The 21,220-nt window shown below is 39.8% G+C and overlaps 1 protein-coding gene across 4 annotated transcripts in view; it reads right to left on the reverse strand.

The window, feature by feature from the left end:
* The window catches only part of KCNMA1 (potassium calcium-activated channel subfamily M alpha 1), a 542,368-nt gene that overhangs the window by 186,322 nt on the left and 334,826 nt on the right, over nucleotides 1-21,220 (reverse strand). The window lies entirely within an intron of this gene.

Below are 21,220 nucleotides of genomic sequence, written 5' to 3' on the forward strand. Positions count from 1 at the left end.
ACCCATATTTATCTATAGTTACCGGAGCAGAAGGGAACATGTGTGAAGTTCTTTTTGAGACAATGACACCAAGTTGTTCAGTATTCTGATCTGATGGAAGTTTTAAAAGCTTACTCTTTCATTGTGCAATATTGCCTTCTTGAGCTGGCAGCTGAGATGACAGCAGGTGGCATATAATAAGCAAAGCACTTTCTAAGGTAACATTTAGACCATCCAGGTCACTCATACTCTGTAATTGTTCTGAACACATTCCAATAAATGATTGTGGGGGAAATCATTGGCTGGAAGCAATGAGAGATAGGTAGCAAGCAATCACCATCCTGTAATTTACCTCTGGGACCATTATGAGCGTCTGCCCTTGTTTCATAATTTGGTGCTTGACTAAGGATGTGAAAAATAATTGTAGGGGCCTTGTTGGTAGAAAGATAATGATGCAGAACAATGAATAAATCAATAACAAGCACAAAGATATTATTAAACTCACAATCCAACATGGTTTTATTTGCAGCGGCATCATTAATGACTATGAAACTGCACCATTATATAAAGACAGCACGTCTTATATAACATTGCTCCCTTCAATGGACCAGAAAGACCTTATCAAGTATGTAGATCTCTTTAGAAATCATTGTAATGATTCTCTATATATGCATAAATCCAGGGTTTTTATTACTAACTTTCAGAAGATGTGTTATCAACTGATTTCAACCGATGCTGAGGTTGTGGTAAAGTGCACAAAGGAATTGAGTGTATGCATGAAGAAAGGGGAAGCTGTAGATTTTAAGACTCCCAAAAAAAAGGGAGGGAGATGCATGGGAAGCAGTAGGTTTTAAGACTCCAAAAGAAGGGAGGGAGGGAGGAGATGTGGCAGAAGCTTCATTGAAAAGAAAGGGCAGAAATGGATCACAAAGTAGGAGGAACAAATGGAATTTAAGAGGGCAGGCTAGTAGATTAGCAGGCTAGTAGAGGATGAAATTAAATCCATCTCTTCTTTGCAGAGCTATGGATGCCAAATGGGAGAAGAAGGTGGTATATACCTATCCTACTCTGAAGCTACTTCTCTTTTTTCAGTGAGGCCAGCTCTGTGGGAACCTCTATGCAAGCATCAGCTTTTGTGCTTCTGCCTACCACCTTCCCACTGAGCCAGTAGCACTCCCTGGTTGTTTTTCTCAAGCTGAGGAAAAGAACCAAACAAAAACCAGAGGTTGACTTCCAAAACTACCATAATCTGTCCATAAGATGCTGTCATCGTCATTTTTTTTTTTGCAATGTTCTGCTCTACCGCCAAAAGGAAAATGGTGCAGAGATCAGTACTGCATTTTGGATAACAAATGTATCTTGGTCTCCACCTGCCACTTGGAACAACTCAAGGTTGGGCCCAGCAGGTCAATCTTGCTATTAAGCAGAAACTTGTTTGCCAGCTTGGGTCCATATCCCCAGCTGTCTTCCCCACTCCAATATATACTTCCTACCTTGTCTTCTCATAAGCAATATGTTTCATTGTTCATCACAGATGGTCTGTGTAGTCCCCCCCTCCTTGGCTTGCTCTATTTCTTTCACTATGCATTGCCATCTGCCTATGCGACATGGTTCAGTCCAAAACTGGTTTCCTTTGAACACTCAGAATGTCCTTCTCGCTTCATGTCAGCCATGGCATTGATCAATCCTACTTGTCAGCTCTCCTATAACCTTTTAAACACCACATTTTTTTCCAGTTCAAAGTGCAGTGTTCAATCAGTCATCTGTAGATGAAGGAGAAATCAAGTTGCTGATGATCTGAGGGCCAGCTCAAAGAAGCCACTCCCTCACAAAAGTGCATATAAGTTTTTCTTCATGAAATGATTTATACCCCAACTTTTAACCCTAAGTCACATTTTAAACCCCGAATAAAATTTTAAGTTGACAATTAAAAAATATGGGAATTTAAAAATATATCTAAAAGTATGGGAAACTGCTTTGGCTCAAAAATTAAGCAACAAAGAGCTTTCAAAAGCTTTGCAATACATTTCAGTCATCTTTGATCACAGTTCAGTCATCTTTCATCACCATTTATAAATTATATTTATGAAGGTTTTTTTCCTTATCTGCACTAATATCATTTTGAATAAAATAGTGAATATGGATATTTAAAAAGAAACTATTTCTCTTTAAGATTATCTATCTATCTATCTATCTATCTATCTATCTATCTATCTATCTATCTATCATATCCCTCTCTCCTACTGTATCCATCCATCCATCCATTCATTCATCCATCTGTCCACAATAATTACTCTCTTTTTAAAATGTGTTCCTGATTTCTTACCTTGGTTAACTTGTTAAAGTTTATATTATTATTATTTGGGTTTTGGTTTGCAATAATGAAAAATAATAATAAAATAACAGTTAACAGAATTTAAAAAAATAAAATTAAAAGCATTACATTTGCATTTAAAACTGAGGTGCAGTAATTTTTTCCCCTTGTTTCTAAAAGTAACCTAAAAGGGGTTTTGCAAACAGGTGGGTCAATGTACTCCAATGACAGACATGCCATGTTCCCAAATGTTCTGCTCCTTGATGAAATCCAATTTATTTCAGGAGATAAGAGGCATTCTGGGCAGAATCTTGGAGTTTGGTGGGAAGGAGACCCTTTCAAATATCAAGATCTCCAATCACTTAGGGCTTTCCTTAGCTTGAAGTAATTCAGAGCTCATGCAACACCCAGCTTTTTAAGCTATCGTTGAAAAACAGTTAAGAATTCATTATAACTTTTCAATGCACTTGGCAAACAATTTCCATCAAATTGGTTCCTGCAATAGCTGCATTTGGCATCAAACTGAAATTTCTAAATGCTCTTCAGAAACATGGCCTTTGTCCACATTGGGCAATCTGATGTCCTCCAGATATAATAAGCTTCATCAACTCCAGCCAGTATTTAAAAAAAAACAAGTGACTGTGGGAGTTGTAATTGAAAAAAGATTACAATCCCTTTACTCTGGAGCAATCTGCCCCATCAAAGTTAGGACAGGCTTTTCTCAGCCAACATTTCAGAAAGTAGAGAAGACACCAAGCCTCAAGGGCAGAAGGTGCTACTTCACTGGAGATAACTACTGGGTGGTGATATGGATGTAGTCTGGTTACATGAAAGATTGTATTTTTGTTTCTTGAGATGTTTTTAGGTTCTTTATTGTTCGGAGGTATAAGCTGCCTAGAATTTTTGGCATAGGTGACATACACATTTATGTATAAATGAACACATTAAAATTTACCCTTCATTAAAAAAAATATTGGATAATCAAGTGCCACCTGATGATTTCAGATATGTGAACTATAGCCCTCAGGACTTCTAACCAGCACAGCCCTAATGTGACAATTATTATGGAGGTTCCTGTTATATGTCACTGTATGATGTCAGGCAGGTAATGCCAAAATATTAAAGTATTTTTCAAATGTTGTTCATAAAGGGGATTATCCAATGCTAAATATGCTGTTCTTTTGGAATCAGGTGCCAAATCTCTCTATCGATATTTCTATTTATTTATCTATTTTATTTTATAAATTTATTCACTGCCCATCTCCCCTTCACGGGGGGACTCTGGGCAGCTTACAATAAAACAGGATTAAAATTCAAAACCATTCCAAATACGATAATACAATAAAACGGAAATATAATGTTTAATATAATATAGATATATATCTCTCCGCAAAGGATCGTTACCTTGTCGTGGTGCTGGAGCTTGAGCACCTCAATGATGCCATGAGCTAAACCGTGAAGGGCCACCCAAGACGGGAAGGTCATGACAGAGAGGTCAGACTAAATGCAATCCCTGGGGAAGGTAATGGCAACCCACCCCAGTATTCTTGCCGTGAAAACTAAATGGATCAGTACAACCAGAGATATGTCGGTATACCATCGGAAGATGAGACCCCCAGGTCGGAAGATGGTCAAAATGCTACTGGGGAGGAACAGAGGATGAGCTCAACTAGCCCCAGTCGTGATGACGCAGCTAGCTCAAAGCCGAAAGGACGGTTAGCGGCCGACGGTGCTGGTGGTGAACGGCGAATCCGATGTTCTAAGGATCAACACACCATTGGAACCTGGAATGTAAGATCTATGAGCCAGGGCAAATTGGATGTAGTTATTGGTGAGATGTCAAGATTAAAGATAGACATTCTGGGCGTCAGTGAACTGAAATGGACTGGAATGGGCCACTTCACATCAAATGACCACCAGATCTACTACTGTGGACAAGAGGACCACAGAAGAAATGGAGTAGCCTTCATAATTAATAGTAAAGTGGCTAAAGCAGTGCTTGGATACAACCCAAAAAACGACAGAATGATCTCAATTCGAATTCAGGGCAAGCCATCTAACATCACAGTGATCCAAATATACGCCCCAACCACAAATGCTGAAGAAGCTGAAGTAGAGCAGTTCTATGAGGATCTGCAGCACCTACTGGACAACACGCCTAAAAGAGATGTTATTTTCATCACAGGAGACTGGAATGCTAAGGTGGGCAGTCAAATGACACCTCGAATTACAGGTAAGTATGGCCTGGGAGAACAAAACGAAGCAGGACATAGGCTGATAGAATTTTGCCAAGACAATTCACTCTGCATAACAAACACTCTCTTCCAACAACCTAAGAGACGGCTTTATACATGGACTTCACCAGATGGACAACACCGAAATCAGATTGATTACATCCTTTGCAGCCAAAGGTGGCGGACATCTGTACAGTCGGTAAAAACTAGGCCTGGAGCTGACTGTAGTTCAGACCATGAACTTCTTCTTGCACAATTTAGGATCAGACTAAAGAGATTAGGGAAGACCCACAGATCAGCTAGATATGAGCTCACGAATATTCCTCAGGAATATGCAGTGGAGGTGAAGAATAGATTTAAGGGACTGGACTTAGTAGATAGGGTCCCGGAAGAACTCTGGACAGAAGTTGGCAGCATTGTTCAGGAGGCGGCAACAAAATACATCCCAAAGAAAGAGAAAACCAAGAAGGCAAAATGGCTGTCTGCTGAGACACTAGAAGTAGCCCAAGAAAGAAGGAAAGCAAAAGGCAACAGCGATAGGGGGAGATATGCCCAATTAAATGCAAAATTCCAGAGGTTAGCCAGAAGAGATAAGGAATTATTTTTAAACAAGCAATGCGCGGAAGTGGAAGAAGACAATAGAATAGGAAGGACAAGAGACCTCTTCCAGAAAATTAGAAACATTGGAGGTAAATTCCAGGCAAAAATGGGTATGATCAAAAACAAAGATGGCAAGGACCTAACAGAAGAAGAAGAGATCAAGAAAAGGTGGCAAGAATATACACAAGACCTGTATAGGAAGGATAACAATATCGGGGATAGCTTTGACAGTGTGGTCAGTGAGCTAGAGCCAGACATCCTGAAGAGTGAGGTTGAGTGGGCCTTAAGAAGCATTGCTAATAACAAGGCAGCAGGAGAAGACGGCATCCCAGCTGAACTGTTCAAAATCTTGCAAGATGATGCTGTCAAGGTAATGCATGCTATATGCCAGCAAATTTGGAAAACACAAGAATGGCCATCAGATTGGAAAAAATCAACTTATATCCCCATACCAAAAAAGGGAAACACTAAAGAATGTTCAAACTATCGAACAGTGGCACTCATTTCACATGCCAGTAAGGTAATGCTCAAGATCCTGCAAGGTAGACTTCAGCAGTTCATGGAGCGAGAATTGCCAGATGTACAGGCTGGGTTTAGAAAAGGCAGAGGAACTAGAGACCAAATTGCCAATATCCGCTGGATAATGGAAAAAGCCAGGGAGTTTCAGAAAAACATCTATTTCTGTTTTATTGACTATTCTAAAGCCTTTGACTGTGTGGACCATAACAAATTGTGGCAAGTTCTTAGTGGTATGGGGATACCAAGTCATCTTGTATGCCTCCTGAAGAATCTGTATAACGACCAAGTAGCAACAGTAAGAACAGACCACGGAACAACGGACTGGTTTAAAATTGGGAAAGGAGTACGGCAGGGCTGTATACTCTCACCCTACCTATTCAACTTGTATGCAGAACACATCATGCGACAAGCTGGTCTTGAGGAATCCAAGGCTGGAGTTAAAATCTCTGGAAGAAACATTAACAATCTCAGATATGCAGATGATACCACTTTGATGGCTGAAAGTGAAGAGGAACTGAGGAGCCTTATGATGAAGGTGAAAGAAGAAAGTGCAAAAGCTGGCTTGCAGCTAAACCTCAAAAAAACCAAGATTATGGCAACCAGCTTGATTGATAACTGGCAAATAGAGGGAGAAAATGTAGAAGCAGTGAAAGACTTTGTATTCCTAGGTGCAAAGATTACTGCAGATGCTGACTGCAGTCAGGAAATCAGAAGACGCTTAATCCTTGGGAGAAGAGCAATGACAAATCTCGATAAAATAGTTAAGAGCAGAGACATCACACTGACAACAAAGGCCCGCATAGTTAAAGCAATGGTGTTCCCTGTAGTAACATATGGCTGCGAGAGCTGGACCATAAGGAAGGCTGAGCGAAGGAAGATCGATGCTTTTGAACTGTGGTGTTGGAGGAAAATTCTGAGAGTGCCTTGGACTGCAAGAAGATCAAACCAGTCCATCCTCCAGGAAATCAAGCCAGACTGCTCACTTGAGGGAATGATATTAAAGGCAAAACTGAAATACTTTGGCCACATAATGAGAAGACAGGACACCCTGGAGAAGATGCTGATGCTAGGGAGAGTGGAAGGCAAAAGGAAGAGGGGCCGACCAAGGGCAAGATGGATGGATGATATTCTAGAGGTGACGGACTCGTCCCTGGGGGAGCTGGGGATGTTGACGACCGACAGGAAGCTCTGGCGTGGGCTGGTCCATGAAGTCACGAAGAGTCGGAAGCGACTAAACGAATAAACAACAACAAGATATATATCTATATCTGGTTTCCTTACCCCCTTAATTTAAAATTTCATCTCTCTTTATTCTGATGTTGCTATTGTCTCCATTTTATTGCTTGATTTCTTTTATTATTCCTTCCTATTGTTTCAACTTATATTGTTATGTTGTTTTTATTTGATTATTAAAGTTTATTCCTTCTGCAGTATAACTTGATTCCAAATGCCAGATCACCTAGAGAACTGACCCTGATAGGGAAAGCGGGAAAGCTACTAATTCTACTTCCTTCCAGAAGAAAACATACAAGCAAACTAAGTCAGCCATGGAAATAAGCAGGATCAGATTCAGGCATGGGACCTTTAACCAGTTCTGTCCTGTAGTGCTGTGGGAAATTTGGAATGTTTTAATTGGGGTTTAGGCAATGCTGGAATGTTCTTGGTTTCCAGTTTAATATCAACAGGGTATCTGTTGCATTATTTGGGGATCATTTATTTTGCTATGGGAGTGCTATCACAGGAACAACCAAATCAATGATGATTTATTTATCAATTTTATGTGCCCACCATCTCCCTACAAGACTCTGGGTGGCTCAAAAACCATTAAAGAACAGCATAAAAACAGCAAACCAATACAACAAGTAAAAACCATATAAAACCATATAAAATGTTGCTAGCTATTTATAGTTCCCAGCCTCCAAAATAAGCCAAACAATTCACAATACTTCCTCTTAGGCAAAAGGCTGAGAAATTGATACCAACGTAGTGTGGTTATTAAGCTACCCTTCAGCTGTAGAAGCTTAATGGTTGACTTTGGACTAGTTACTCTTTCTTAGCCCAAGCAACCTCACGGGGTGCTAACCGTCAGCTGCCTGCAGTTCCTGGAAAAAAGGTAGAACATAAACCTTAAAAGTAAAAAACAAAACAAAACAGAAAAATAATAATGGCACTTGTTTGTGTTCACTGAAAATGCTCCACCTCTTTCTACAAACTGGCTACTGTTCTGTTTAACATTTAAGACTACGAGCATTTTCCAAAGAAGCACACTTCACTGTTATTCCTCAATATCCACATTTAGAGTATGTAAATTTACTTAGTTCCTGCCTGTTTATTTCTCACGGCATATAGCTCCTTGATCCTTCAGTCTACACTAATGTAACCCAGGGTGCTGGTCAGGAATTATTGGTTCAGAATATGTGCTCAAAATAGGATGCAGATTTTTTTCCAATACAAATAACTTTGCCAACAACAGTTACCAAATTAGTTCCATTCCCAACAATTCATGCAACAAGGTTAGAGGTACCCTGAGGGAAACACAGTAAAAACCAGTTATACCATGCAAATTACAGTCCAATTTTAAAAAAAAATACATAAAATAGCAACTTTCATATAATACTTGTGGTGGGACCTTTCCTCTCTATGCAGGCAAACAATAAAAAATGCAAAGTTCCCTTGGCTGTTTATTTTCAAAGAAAATTACATCCATTCTATTGGAACAAATATAAAGAATCTCTTAAAAAGTCACCCTTGCCATCCCATCACAGTAAATCACTGACAGTAAATTGCAAATTTTGTTCAACATCTACTGACTACATTGTATTCATTTTGTCAAGCAAGTAAATGAAATGTGACATATATTGATCTAAATGTCTCTGTATAACTATAATATTTATATCAAATACATATGTCGTGGTTTTTCCCCTCTCCCCTCCTTTTTAGCTTTCTAATCATGTGTTCATCTCTTGGCTGCCCACCCTCTCTGTTCTGTTTCTCTGGTAATCCTCTTCTCTGCCCACAATTTTAGTAACTAGCAAGCTTAAAATAAACTTAGGTAAGTGGGAGAACTCCAAATTCAAGTGAAAACTATCATAAGAAATTAGTTAATCCCTGATCATTGGTTTCCTCTTTAAAATATACTTGGACCACGTTTACATGGAAATAAAATTTCTCTGATTCATCCCTTCTGGTTTAAGACTTTTAAAATAATATCAGTCCTCTACTTCCATTTTTAAAAAAAATCTCAGATTGTTCACCTATCAAATCAATGTTAATTTTAAGTATACAAGTGTTTTATGGACTGGTCATTGACCACAATAAAGATTCTCTTTTGTTTTGTCCAGGTTGTTTGATGAAATTTACAATCATTTAAAAAACCAGAACATCACACAAGGGGTCCATCACCCACTTTAACCCATAGCCTGGAAATAGAACCAGGTTTTAAGGACTCATTTAAATAGGGACAGGGTTGGGACCATACAAATCTTGGGGGAAATGTTGTTCCAGAGGGCAGACACCATGACGGATGTAAAGATTGCCTATTCTAAAACACCATCAGACTCATGAGCAGGATCACAAAGATATCTGATTTATTAAAGAATAGTATGCAGGATCACAAAGAAAGCTGAGAATGGAAAAAGCACGCCAAATGCAAACTAAAAACCCTTGGTACAAATGAGATCCCTCCCCCCATAGAATCTTCCCAAGCTCACAATCCCAGGTGCTCCCAACAGCTTCTGATGGTCTGCGGGAGAAGTCCTTGAGCAGAGAACATAACCCAAACACATTCCATTGTAATGAATTCAGATACAGAGCTTGGGACAAGGTTTCACAGCAGCTCCCTACCAAACAGAAACGCACGTCAGCACCATGGCATGTGAAACGGTACGATGTACAGTGCACATTGAAACAGTGAACATGACAACGGATCTGTCACAACCCAGTTTCATTAAGAAAGAAGTCACACAATATTTCATACAAAGGAAAACTCAGAAGAAATCTGTTGAGAAGATGCTAATTTTAGCAACATTAGATAGAAATGATAATCCCAGAATTGTGCATGGATTAATTTAAGTTTAGGGCTGCCCCTAAAATACATGGAATAAGTTATCATTAACAAATTTGTATGGCTATCGCACCTGGCTGAACCTTAAAAATATCAAGAAGCTAAGACCTATAAGTACTTAGATGAGAGGCCACCAGAAAATCATAAGGCTTTGTGGGAGAAGCCAAAATACATAATACATCTTTCATGGACTACATGCTTTGCACTTTCTACCCACTGATCCCCAGAAGGATTCTAACTGACCCAAAAGGAGTCATGATGAAAAGAGTGAAAGGGCCATTAACAATGCACAGAAGAAAGTTTGTTTCTTGAACTTCAGTGATTGATAAAACCATTCATAGCAACAATGGTATGACCTGGTTACTGTGTACTACACACCAAAATTTCTCTCATTTATCCTTCTATCTGCTATCAATTGTATGTCTACAAGACATTATGTCTATTATACAAATCCTTGTTGGTCATTAACAGTGTTCCTTCCGAATGCATGAACATTTCAGCTAAGTACAAGGTACTTAGTTGGGGTGTGAATCAAAATTTGTGTGTGGAGTGGGGGAGGATATGGCAACCTATGACTCTATGTTAGCCACAATACCATCAGTCCCGGTACCATTTTGCATTAAAAAGAGTAACGACAACCTTAGTGAATGAAGCATTCTTACTTCTCATATCTGAATGTTGGCATGTGTTTAGACTTAACTGAAAGAGCGCTACGCCAGGGAGAGGACAGCCGTGCTGATGAAAATAAACATAAGTTTGATTCCAGCCTTAAAGTGAACGATGGGGAGAACTGTTTGGGTGATTACAGAAAACCTCTTTTTGCAGGTACGGGAGCAAGACTTATGTAGTAAAGAGTCTCTATTTTTTTAAAAAAAGAAATAGTTAAGCTTAATAGCATGATTTCAAGGGGAAAATATGTCATTTTATGTCATTGCTAATGAAGTAATACTCATATTTACATACAGTAAAACTCATACTACAATAAAAGCAAGTTCTTTTTGGCAAGTTATTCTTATTAATCTTTGGGTAGTTGGTCCTGAAACTCCTTCTATACCTCCTTCTGAAGTTTCGGATCGGTTACAATTCTGGAGGCATAAACTGACCCTCCTAAGCCACCAACCATTTTGTTGGTTGGAAATATAATTAAGGAGTTGGAATATTAACCTTTACAGTCTTTACTTCTATTATTGCCACTATTTGAGATGAAATTTACAGGACTGGTTAATATGACAAGGATACGTATGTGCTTCTTAGTTATGCCTAGTATTTGGTACATAGCAATATATCAAAAATTGTGGACACTTTTCACAAGGGAGATGGCCCAAATAACTCTGAAATTCAAAAAGAATATATCCAGACCTAATCTGCAGCAATGCATTGCTGATACCTGTTGACTGTCAACATCTAAATATAAACATAGGAACAAAAAAGAGTATTTCTGAGCCTTTTTTTTTTTGCTTAGGATATTATTTTCCAAGCCAATTTTCAAATTTGCTCTTTTTTTAATATTCATGTCATATTACACCATTAAGACAGTTATATAACCGCACGTTTATGGTAATGTGATATCATAACATAATTTTTTTTAAAGCCAGTGAACAGCCTTTCCCCCACTGTGACATTCTACTATAATCAGAAACAGTTGTAGGTAAAATCTATTCCAGGAAAAGCTAAAGAGAATGAATAGATGGCAGCCCATTCAAGAGGTGTGAAGTCACCACTCTCCTGCAGAAGACAAAAAGGATGATTGCTTTTTTTGTTTTTTTAATCGTATGGCATAGCAGTTCGGTGTTCATGCTGCTTTTCTTGCTGGGAAATTCGTGTGAGGTCCAGCAGCCAGATGTGTAGACTATTTAGCCGTGACAAGTCACATTGCCCAGGGTGCACCACGAGGAGGCTAGTCTACGTTGTACCGAGTTGGACTGAGAGAGAGGGACTGGCCCAAGGTCACCCAGCTGGCTTTCACGCCTAAGGCTGGACTAGAACTCACAGACTCCTGGTTTCTAGCCCAGCACCTTAACCACTAGACCAAACTGACTCTCTTATAACTGCTGTAAAGAAGATCAGAAGCCCCTTCTTTGTATCTTTTTTCTGCCTTTTCTATTTTTCTTTTTTCTTTTTTTGAACGTTAGCTTTCTCTTTTTATTTTTTCCTTCTTCCTTTAGTTTGTATTAATTTTTACTCATTTTTAAAACTCTAAATAAAATATTAAAAAAGAGAAAGAGAGTCAGCCAGCATACAAATTTAATAAATTATTAAATTATTATTATTATCATTAATTCTTTATCCATAGTCACCAGTTAGTAGTTGATGTGGCTTGGCTGGAACACCCTAGCAGTGACTTCTGCAGTGGAGAGGCAGGGATGTTCTTTCAGCCATTTTTCTTTCTTGCTCTGTCCCCTGTAGGGAACAGAGAATTAAATTAAATCCCCCAATTAGCTGTGATGTGGGAACAGCTTAACCCACAATACAACTGACTGGGAGAGTTAATTTAATTCTATGCTCGACTAAGTATGTTTGTTGCTGTTCACTGAGTCAGCTGGATATTTCTGCAGATGCTCTTCCTCTTGTCTTTGAGATACTTTTGGTGGTTCTAATCTTTGATCCACTTGGGCAAGGTCCACTTGTTTTGGATGGCACTCACTTCATGTTATGTAGCAAGTCTATCATGTTGCCAGGAGTTTTATTTTTCAGCCAGCTTGTCACAGAGCCTGACACTGATATGGGCTGGGGAGGAGTGACTTGCCAAGGTCACCAATATGGCTACTGTGCCTAAGAAAGGACTAGCCTGGGTTCCTCACTCCTAGTCCACTGCACCATCCTAGTTTTTATTCCTCTCATCTTTTAAATATCAAGACAAAAATTGCCAAGGATTAATGAAAAAGCAAAAAGAAGTCAATTACTTTTAAGTAAAGATTCAGACTCAAATCACAATGTTTAATCAATCCAAGGTGTTCTGTCAACTTCAATTATCTGTTTGTCTTTGTGTTTACTCAGTCTTTCCCCTTTTTAAAAAAAATATGAAAAACATAGCTATCAAGTCTCATATTTTCTTCTGGAAGGAATCTCTCACAGATTGTTCATATGATAAGTTGATGATTTGAACGTATGGTTTATAAATTAAAGAACTATGAAGAAACCTCCAAGAAGCAGAGAAGATCAGGGCACAGAACTGAAGGCTGCTTAAAATAAAGGGCCCTTAAATCTATCTCTAAATGTGGAGGCCATGAGACAAACAAGATCTAACAGTATTAAAGCATTTCCAGGGCAATCTTTTTCTGCCACTTGTTCAGAAGACAATCACCACCAAATACACAACTTACTGTTTATAGTTATACATGTTCCTTGTTCTGAACAGGAACTATTTTAATTTTGCCTGCTATGGGTTAACAGTTAAGAAGATGCTTTATTGAAACTCAGCTGGGTGAAGATGGGAATGTAGCTCTGTCTGAAATTTGCTCAGTTGTGTATCAGGCCCAGCACCATCAAGACTAGGGAAGGGTAACATCAAGGTTAGGGAAGGGTAACCATGATTGTGCATGAGGCTCTCAGAGCACTGTCCTGAAATAGGGCTGCTCTGATAAGCTTGGGCTGCTGCTAGTGCACTGATCTTATATTGGGACTGGTGCTGGAGTTTGTGAGGCTGCTTGCCCTGGGGGACCTCAATCTATTGGGAGAGTGGTCTACTGGACCTCATGAATTCATGGGCTCCATGGTAACCATGGACTTGTTGCAAGAATTCACAGTCCTAAACCACATAGTAGGGCATATACTTGATCTGGCCTTTATTTCAGTGTAAAAATGAAACATGATCTGAAGACAGAGGATATCAACATCCATCTTTTGCTGTAGTTAGATCATCTCCTTATCAGACTGTGGATCATGGACACCATGAACCTATGAAGTGCTGGAAGACCACTTAGAAAAAAGCCCTGGGATTTTTCTTGACTCTTTGGCAGGCACTGATTTTCTTCCTTGGTTGACTTGTCAGAGTTGGTCTGTGACAAGTAGAAGTAGGAGGGCCTTTGCCTGTTATATCCCTACTTAGATATGGAGTCCCTGGCAATGGTAACTACATCTTAATCACCATTCAGTTGGACAGCTACAAAGCACTCTATATGGGGCTGCCTTTGGAGGTCACCCAAAAGCTGGTACATAAAGCAGTGGCTGGAATTCTGGCAGATCAGTCCCACCAGTATATACTAAAACCCATTGTGGTCACTGCTTTGGTTAACAATAAGCTTCTAGGCCCAATTCTCAAAGTCCTGGCTGTTACCTTTAAAGCCCCCCCCTCCCTTTTCTGAGATACAAAGGATGTTCTGTGTGAGATTCCAGCCAGCCTCTGACTCAGAAAACGAAACTCTTTCTGAGTCAGAGGGGGAAACAGAAACTTACCAGGCTGAAACCAGGAAAGCGAAACCCAGAAGTGACTCAGCAGCATGAGAAGAGTCACAGACACTGATTGGCCAGTCTTTGGAGGAGGATTTGAATCCTCCAATCAGTGTGCATGAAGGACGGGCAGAAAAGTGCATGAAGGAGAAGGCAGCCTGATTGGCTGAAGAAGGGAATAGGTGCGCAAGGGATTGGCATAAAAGGCAGACGCGCAAAGAGCAAGCTGCAGGAGACAACCTATCCTTTGAACCTGCAGTCCCAGTGGAAGAGTCCTTACCCACGTCAGAAACCTTGTTTGTAACCGGAGGGGAATCAGTGCCAGTGTTTCCTATCAGAGAGGACTTGGATCCTGCATCCACTGCCACCAAGGATCTTCTCCTTGCCAAACCCAGCAGCCTCAGTCTCGCGTCCAGCTTCAGACCTCTTCATCTTCCTTGTGCATGTTCCAGGCATGCTTCCAGCCTTCCTAAGAGTTTCCAGCTGTGTCCAGAGTCTCCAGTCCAGCCTCATCATGCTTTAAGCCATCAGCCTTGCATTGAGTCTCCAGTCCAGCCTTGTCACATTCTAGCTCCCAGCTAAAGTCTCTAGTACAGCTTCATCATGCTTTCGACCTCCAGCCTTGCTTTGAATCTTCAGCCCAGTCTAGCCATGCTACAGTTCCCTGACATCGCTCAGGAACTTCGCATCTGTTGTCATGAACCAGGTTTGCAACCTGACCTAGAACCTGTGGTCCAGTCTGGTCGTGTGTCTAGTCCTTCACCTAGTCCAGAACCTCCAGTCCAGCCTAGTCATGTGCCTAGTCTCCAGCTCAGTCTGGAATCTTCAGCTGAGTCTAGCCTTGCTTTGAGTTCTCAGCCTTGCTCTGAGTCTCCAGTCCAGAGTCTCCAGTCCAGCCTGAGTCACCAAGCCCAGTCCAGTCCTGCTGCTAGACCCAAGTCTTGTCCGGTGGGTCCAGTTCGGTCTCACCCAGCTTCCCAGTGCCAGCCTAGTTCAAGTGGTGTTTGTGGACATTCGTCTCCAGTTCCAGTAGTGCCACGTGCCCTAGCTTCTTCCAGCCTCCCAGCCTCCATCAGTGAATCCTGCTCCGCTGTTTTACCACAGCTTCCTCTTGCAACCTTGCCGGTTTCCTCGTTGCTACCCAGTTGCTCTTGATCAAAACCAGTCTACCTCTTGACCATAAGGATTTATTTATTGTAAATAGTTATTTAATAAAGAGTATTTTTTGAGATTAAACCTGCCTGGCCACCTCATAGTCTGAACAGGACATTCTGAAGAAGTCAGTTTTCTCATTAGTAGTTTCCCTTTTATGGCACACTGTTCTCCCAGAAAGACACCCAGCCCCACCCTCTTGGCTTTTTGTAAGCGGGTAGAAACAGTTTTGGTCCTAGCTGAATGGGGATGCCATGATGTATTTTTAATTATTTTATAGGAACCCAACTGCTGTTCTAGTTGCCTTGTTTCTGTTGTACAGTTCACTGCCCAGAATCTATTGAGAGGGGATGGCCTAGGAATGCTCTATGGCACAGGCATACATGAATAAATACAGAAAATAAATAAATATATGCAAAAAGGGAAGAGACGTGCCTCAAAGTAGCATCTGAGAGTAGCAATTTTGTGATGATAAAGTATATTGGGCAATGATCTTCCTTGAGGAGAGAGGGCCTTAATATGACCAATTACTTAAAATGACTCACTGGGGAACAAACTCAAATATTTTAAATGGCACAGGCACACATACTATTGTGTGGTGGTGAAATGATACTGAACTGGCTTACTTCATGGTTCAATAGTGGATTTCTTCCTCCTGCTTGCAAAAATAATTATACTAGACATGTATGCAAATAGAGTCATTATTAAGGCAGTGCAGCACTTCAGATTCAATTAGAAAAGGGTGCTTCAGAGCGTCAGGTCCTGAATATAGTGCCTGTCTGTGGCTCCTTAGAACAGCCGCATCTTTTTCCAGGACCATATGGCATCTTCAGAAAACAGCCACACTACCCTTAGAAAGAAGTGGCTGCTGTAAAGAGTTGAGACATATGGGACTTTCATGCTCCAGAGCACCTTTTGTGATTATTTCTGAAACACCACACAACTCTTGACATTATAGTCACTTGAAATTTCCAGGTGATAGAGAGACAACTGCAAACTTCTTATCTAACTTCATGACTGTTTTCTTCTCAGGGCCTTCCCATCCACATCAAGAAATGGACTGATAAAAGAGTCAATTGAGGCAGAACAAAATGATGGAGAATGCAACCAGTCTGTCAAGAACGTGTGTTGAAACCTGACATAGTTCGGAATTTTGCAATGAGGTTGGTAATTCAAAAGGTGTACCAAAATGCATACATAAATGAAGAACATGCACAAAATGTGTTTTAATTCGTGAAAGGCATGCACCATACGCATTTCAGAGAAATGTGTGTGCAAACATGTGCAGATGAAATCTCTGTGCAAAGATATGCACAATATGTACATTTAAAAAGTGTGCACAACCTTCCACCACTCCCAATTTTACAAAATAAGATGGAAATGAATTGAAATGAACTTTTAATCAATGAATTGAAAAAGGAAGCAAAATCATCTAGGCCCTGGCTATCTATTAACGTCTTCCCCAACCAGATATTTTGGACTTCAACATCCATAATTCCCTGCAGCAAGCAATCTGGAGAACACCAGATTTTTAAATTCTGGTCAATTCACAGTAGCATCTCAGTTCTCTTATAAGCCTTGCTGTTTCAGATCACTGAAACTAGAAAACAAAGACAGAATTGGTGATTTTACAAAAATAAAGCATGTAATGAGCTTTGACCCATCACTCAAATCTTTTTCTTTTCTCTGCTAAATTTAACCAGCTTTAAGCTTCAAGCCATTTCTGGAGGCTTTATGATTCCCACACAATCTGTACTACATTTTGAGATGAGAGAGAGAAGCCTTGCATTAGAGCAGTGTTTCTCAAACTTTAAAGCTTTAAGATGTGTGGACTTCAACTCTTCAACAGTTGAAGTCCACACATCTTAAAGGTGGAAAAGATCTCCAATTCCAGATTTCTCTATCAAAAAGAGCAAATAAAAACTTAGCAAACCTTTTCCTCATCCAAACTTTGTACCAAGTATTTTACTTTATGATATAGAAGCAACTGCCACTCAGCTAAAGTCCTTAAGACGTGGCTTTGGTATCAGGGTTAATGTGCTTGTTGGGCTGGACTTCAGGACTCCTGTTTGAAGAGAAGGTGGTAGCTGTGGCTGGGAGGAGGTTTAAGCAGGTTTGGCTTGGACACCAATTGCGCTCATCTCTGGACTGGGAGGCCTTGCTCCTAATGATCCTAATGATCATGCCCTAGTCACCTTCCGTTTGGATTACTGTATCACAGTCTAAATAGAGCTGCTCTTGAAGAACAGTTGGAACTGCAGCTGGTCCAGAATGCAGTGGCATGGGCGGCTTTTGGCGTCCCATGATATGCCCGTGTAACACCACTGCTCTGCTAGCTACACTGACTGCAAGATGCTGGTTGTCACCTATAAAGTCCTGCATAGCATAGGGTCAGGTTATTTCTGGGACTCCCTTTCTCTCATTGTTTCTGCTCAACCAACCAGATCTAGCAGAATGGGGATGCTCTGGGTCCCCTCTGTTAAGCAATGTCATCATGTCGGAGCCAGGGTTCTCTGTGCCAGCACCTGCCTTGTGGAGCAGCATCTCCACAGAGGTCCAGATGACCCCAACTTCATTGGCCTTTTGTAAGGCACTGAAGACCTGGCTGTTTCCCTAGACGCTTAGGCCAAAGGTTGGGCTAGGTTTGTGTGTTTTTATGATTGGAAGGTGTCATTTACCTGGGGCGCTGTGAGTTATTGTTTTAATTGTTGGGTTTCGATCTTTGTATGCCACCCAGTGTCACTGCTGTGAATGGGAGGTCATATGATTTCTTTAAATAAATAAAATATATAAATTCTAGCTCAAAACAATACTGTGCAGAATAACAACAGCCTGATGGTATTTGCTTTGTTTTAAGCTCCATGCTGCGCATAATCGAACATATCTCTTATTTAAATAGTATGTTTAAACAAAGGAAGTTAATGAATACTTCTTTTTGAGAGAAGAAAATTCTCCATTAGACTCTGAATAACATCTTTCAACAAAGTTTAGTGATTCCAGTTTTTCAAATACATTACATTTTATCTGGAAACTTTTTGACATTAGGAATTGCAAAACTGTATTCCTTCATTAAGTTTGCTGCCAAAGTCTGTGCTGAGTTGTTCAGCTAAAGACCGTACACTGCTAATTATTACCACATGCCTTCTATCCAAAGCAATGGAAAACTTATTGGTTCTGACAGCCCATTCTCTCAACGTTGAATTCCAAAGGAAAACTCAAATTTTCAGCCAAACATAACATTTCATCAATCTTGTTCTACTGACTGCAAAACCAATATCAAACATAGGACTGCTAATGGCTTTTCACTGTGCCGTTCCCAAACTCCTATGCTCTGAAGAAAGATGTATGTGAGCAAAGGGCTTCTCCAAGGCATTTAGAAATTAGCTTTTGAACCAGGAAACAATGCATAAAGTCGAACAATCTGTGCACTGATGACAAAATTCAGCTCTAGTCAACAAACTGTACAGGCAAAAAGAGACAGATGAAGAGAGACAAACAAAGAGTGCATTTTAAAAAGTAAACAAAAAGCCCACAGAGATAAAATAAATTTAGCAAGGCCCCAAGCCAGCAGGGAAGCTTATAAACCAGTTGTCAAAAGGAACAGGATGTGGGAATTTGGAGATTAGGTCTACCAGACCAATGCTGGGCATGAGTGACAAAACATATTCTCTTAAATGCTAGCTTCTTGAAAATGCTATTTATTGGCACAAGCATCTATGTGGAGCGTGAATCCCTTTCACTCTGTTGTCTCATAATACTGTACTCACTGTTGACCCAACTTAGACTGAAATCATATACAGCTTCCTGTGAGTAAATCTCACTAAATTCAGTAGGGGTTATTGCTGAGGAATACGTTAAAATAATGCAGCTCATTTAAAAACCTTGCAGGGCCTTCACTAACCTTGAAGAAAACTAGATGAAATATGAAAACACTATTACCTAACTGCTCCTCTTGGGGAGGAGGACAAGCTGAAACTGTACTTAAAAAGCACAATCTAGCAAAAAGTGTTCGATTAAACCCGGTGAAAGCAAATGGATTAAGCCATAACTAGCATAACTCTTCTTTCACTACGTTTAGAAGGAATTGCAAGATCTTTCATTTTCTGCCAAATGTCAGTATCATCTTGGATTGCGGGAAAGGGATATCAAATCTCGGAATATTCCCCCATGGAGTAAACTCTGTAGTAGTGGAAATAAATACATGAACAAAGTTCTAGTTTAGTATCCATTAGTTTTTCAGCTCAGAATTCTAAGAACTGTACTTGCAAGATATCTGGAAAATATGAGCTTTAGGAGTCTGAAATCTGCTGATTTGTAGATTGGCTTTCAGCTGCTGATAATTAAGAGAAGAGTATGTCAAGTATTTTAAATGCGATCAAAAACATTTTCAACTCCAAAACTTGAATTCACATTTAGAATAGCAAAGTGTGAGTGTCAGTGCTCCAAAAATATTTGAATTTGGATTGAAATTTCAGTTCAGTTTTGATTTACAGAATTCTTCATGACAATTCCTTTGACAGCATTAGGCTTTCAGCATTTTTGGTGAATAGGGTGCATCAGAGTAATCTCAACAGCAGGAAAAGAAATGAATTTCATTTTGAAATGAAATGCTAAGCATCTGCAGAAGTGCACTTAAAGATCCTGGAATGCCAGTGAAATTAAATACTTGTTTGGAATTAGCTGGAATATGATTATATATCTTTTGGATCTTGTCAATAGTGAAAGCAAAAGCAGATGGCTCCATTATCATCATAATTATATCATCTCACATCAGAAAATAACAAGGGCTTCATGATTTCAAGATACTCTCAAATAAAAAAATGGAGGTTCTGGGATGAAGAGAAAACAACAAAAACAAAAAAATTGATTAAAAAGGAGAGGGCTAGAAAATGCCATTTTCTATAGTTTGGGAAAAGGCAAGTGGGAATTCAGTTTATTTATACCAACCATCAGAAACAGATATAGGGTTAGTTATACCAACTGGGAATGGTAAAGTTGTCTACAGATTACTTCCTTGACCAGTATAATATGAATGTGATATTATAGAAATTTAGAACAATTAATTTCTAAAAATTGGTAGGGGGTGTTAAGAACCTTCTTATTATAAGTTAATTATTGCTGATAATTCGAAGTGAGTTTAGCAAATTTAGCAATTTGAGGTTAGCAAACTTGGCATAATTACAGTTAGCATACTTCAGGGATCTTCAGAAACTCTTCATGTCACTAATTAAGGTCAGATACACTGTGGTTCAAATAAAAATTAGATCGTTGAGATAAAGTGAAATCAATGAAGAGCTGTGTCTAACTGTACTGTCAATGTGGATTATGTCCACAAACTGAACTGGTTAATTGAGAACATATAATTATATGTCAATGTTACTAATGAAATATTAATTTGGGGCGGTGGGGGGGGAGAAATGGATTTCAATACATCCTGAAACAATATGCTTCCATTTGTTCCCTACTGGGGCTCTCTGCTCCAGGGGCCTTGGTACTGAGGACCCTAAGGTATTAAAAGAGGTCACCAAATGTTTAGTACTAGGTGGAACTCTCATAGCCACATACCTGATTACATACCTGTTTGGAACTATTTTATCTGTATGATTATGGCAATCGTTTTTTAAGCCCCTAGGTTTGTACACTTGTATACTATGAAGCCTCTTTGCACAACTGGGAGTTTTCAAGAATATGTAGTTCTGCAGGAGCATAAACAAAGGACACCTACCATTGTACCCTGCCAAGATGAGCACACAGCAGATACAGGTGGACATTTCCTTGCCACCACAATAGGGACTGGGAAATTTGTCATTAAGTGATGCAGTCATTAAGCAAGGCATCGTATGACCGCACCTGATTTTACAACATTTTTTGTGGCAGTAGTTCGTGATCCTGGGACGCTGCAACCATTGTAAATACATGCCAGTTGCAAGCACCCGAATTTTGATCACATGACCATGGGAACACAATGAC

Source organism: Candoia aspera, chromosome 6, assembly GCF_035149785.1.
Source record: "Candoia aspera isolate rCanAsp1 chromosome 6, rCanAsp1.hap2, whole genome shotgun sequence".
Classification (NCBI taxonomy): domain Eukaryota; kingdom Metazoa; phylum Chordata; class Lepidosauria; order Squamata; family Boidae; genus Candoia; species Candoia aspera.